Source organism: Limulus polyphemus, unplaced genomic scaffold, assembly GCF_000517525.1.
Source record: "Limulus polyphemus unplaced genomic scaffold, Limulus_polyphemus-2.1.2 Scaffold6377, whole genome shotgun sequence".
NCBI classification, from domain to species: Eukaryota; Metazoa; Arthropoda; class Merostomata; order Xiphosura; family Limulidae; genus Limulus; species Limulus polyphemus.
The window spans coordinates 36,008-38,999 of record NW_013671987.1 but is presented as its reverse complement, the minus strand read 5'-3'; the positions used below and the strand labels follow the sequence as shown (position 1 = coordinate 38,999).

Genomic DNA, 2,992 nt, shown 5'->3' with positions numbered 1-2,992 from the left:
AGCGCGATTGTTGAAATTAAGTGTATCGGAAAGAATAAACCAGTTTTATTAAGTAAGGACTCGTGTCGCTAAAGTTTCGTCGGAACGAATTTACGGGAAATCAATTAACAAACGGAGACGTAACAAATACTATATCTCTTGTACTTCGTCGCAAACACAAACTCAAAATTTACAGCAGTGAAATAACCAACGCGCTGACAACAACAGGTGAACTTTTTAAGTTATGCACTGATTACTCACAAATCAATACTCATCTATTGTACACCAATTCTTGTTTTATACTGCTCAAACTGTTCTAAACGTTGGAGAAAATTGCAGACGTTAAGCCAGGCGCTAATCGCTTGGCGTCAACCTCTCCTGGTTAGAAACAACACTAATAATGTCTAAATTAAAAAAAACAAAACAATATGGAGCCTAGAACAATACTAACAAAAATGATTTTGTATATTCATAGAACTAATTAAAGTTGATATGTCATATAAATGAAACTCATAATTTAAAAATGATGTATTAACACAATCGTCTCTGCTTTTGGCTTTCTCGGGACGATATTTCATAAAAAGCTTTAGACAAAAAGAGAAAACCTGATGAAGGAAAAAGTCAAACGATTCATTCCACTATAAGTGTTTTAAATTCTTTTATTTCAAAACATATTACAAACTATGATCAAAGTGAACTAAATGTGACAAAACAAAACAAAACCTAACAGTTTAAAAGCCTATAAAATACCTCCATTGGCGTGCTTACTGCTGATAGAGCTGTAAAACCTACAATGTCACTGAAGAAAATTGTCACACATTCGAAAGCCTCAGGTCTCACGTGATTACCTTTCTTCAACTCTTCTGCAACAAACCTGAAATATTAAGACAGAATATATAAGTAATTTTCGTTTTACGTTTACTTTCTGAATAAGTATTATTTTTATTACAAGTTACTGCTTTTATAGTAAAGAAGATTTGTGATTAGAACAGGTATGACGTTTCCATCACTGGTGCCCCCCCCCCCAGTGGCGCAGCGGTAAGCCCGTCTGTGGACTAACAACGCTAGAAACCTGGTTTTGATACCCGTGGTGGGCAGAGCACAGATAGCCCGTTTTGTAGCTTTGTGCTTAACTGCAAACAGAACAAAAAACAAAACCATCACTGGTGGGATCATTCTCAAGTACACAAAAAACTTGAGAATGATCGCACTAGTGATCGAAACGTCGTACCTGTTCTATAAACAAATCTTCCTTACTTGTAATAAAATAAGAATATGTTATGGTTTAAAATGCTTTATCCAACATGCGAAGCATAATTATATTCAGTGCTTGAAGTGGGGATAATTAAGACGCATGATGATTTGTGAAATTTGATGTTGAGCACAATATTTCTTGTTTTTCATGTGTATTCATTATTTACAATATAAAAGAACAAAAGACCACCTCTACCTCAAACATACTCCAGCTACAGAAAGAAGAAATCCATGACATCAACCAACAGACTTTTATTACAGTTAACTACAACAAAACTTTGTTTCCCGATGTTCCCCAAAACTGTATTTTAAATAATGCTACGACAGCGGAAGTCATGTGACCCTGGTAACACATAATGAGTATCTATAAAGATCGAGGAACCTGTCAAACGTCCTAGCGTTTGCTAGACTCGCTCTCTTATAGTAGATAAGCCGGCAAATAAAGTGACGGCAACAACTGAATTTCAGACAGAGAGATATAGAGACAGATAATCGAGTTAAGCCATAAGTGAATCGTTGTGAATTAGAGCCTGTGTTTAAGTTAAAGTGATTGTGGAAATTAAATGTACTGCTAAGTTGTATTGAGAAAGAATAAACTAGTTTTATTTAAGAAATGACTTGTATCACTGAAGTTCTTCAGAAAGAACTTTTACGGGAATTAACAAACGACCAAAGACGTAACAATAAAATTTTTTTTAAGAATTCTTGAACAAGACTATTAATATAGTCAACCAATCTCGTAAACTGAAAAGTAACCTCACAAGTAACGAGATCAAATCCATTTATAATCTGAAAAAAGACACTAACATTAAAATTCTAAAAGCTGATAAAGGCAACACCACCGTAATCATAAACAACTCAGACAAAATACATTGACAAAATGAACAACATCCATTTCGATATTAAGAAATTCAAAGTCATCCCAAACAAAACAACAAACACACACGAAAAACAACTAAACAGAACTTTATTACAAATGAAAAAAGATAATTTAATTACTGACGATCTTCACTTTTATCTACTTAAAACTAACTCACGCACACCACAACTGTGTGGCATTCCTAAGCCACACAAACAGGACTGCACCCTACGACTTATATTGTTCACATATGATTCCTTCAACTACAATCATGGCAAATACATAGCCTGGGCTCTCACACCATATGTAACATCTTCATGTTCAATATTTAAAGATGACTTTAAGATACAAATATACACTAGACCAACTAAATTCTAAAGCGCTAATGACTAGTTTTGATGTCGTGTCACTCTTCACCGAAGTCCCCGCCAATGAAGCTTGCAATATTGCACTCGACCTCTACATTACCGACCCCAACAAGTTAATCCACATCCCCAGCACACTTTTTGCTTCTCTCTTAGTATTTACAACAACTAAAACCAACTTAATTTTCAACAACGAACATTTCCTTCAAATAGATGGTTTAAGTATAGGCAGTCCTGTTTCACCCGTTCTTGCCAACATATTTATGACCCAGATCGAAACACAAGCCATAAATTCTGCACTTCATCCCCCACTATACTGGTACAGATATGTCGATGACACTTTTGCTGGTTTCACTTCTACAGAACACACACTAACTTTCTTTGAACACATATACTCCACTTATCCCAACAACAAATTTTCTATAGAACATGAAAACTATAAACAGTTATTTTTTTTAACCTCAACGTTATTAGATCGGACACACAGTTTAAAACCAAAATTCACCGCAAGAACACACACACTGGTCTCTACATC

General features: G+C 34.9%; 1 pseudogene; it reads right to left on the bottom strand.

Annotated features, from left to right (window-relative positions):
• The window catches only part of LOC106473660, a 29,377-nt pseudogene that overhangs the window by 1,831 nt on the left and 24,554 nt on the right, over window positions 1-2,992 (bottom strand).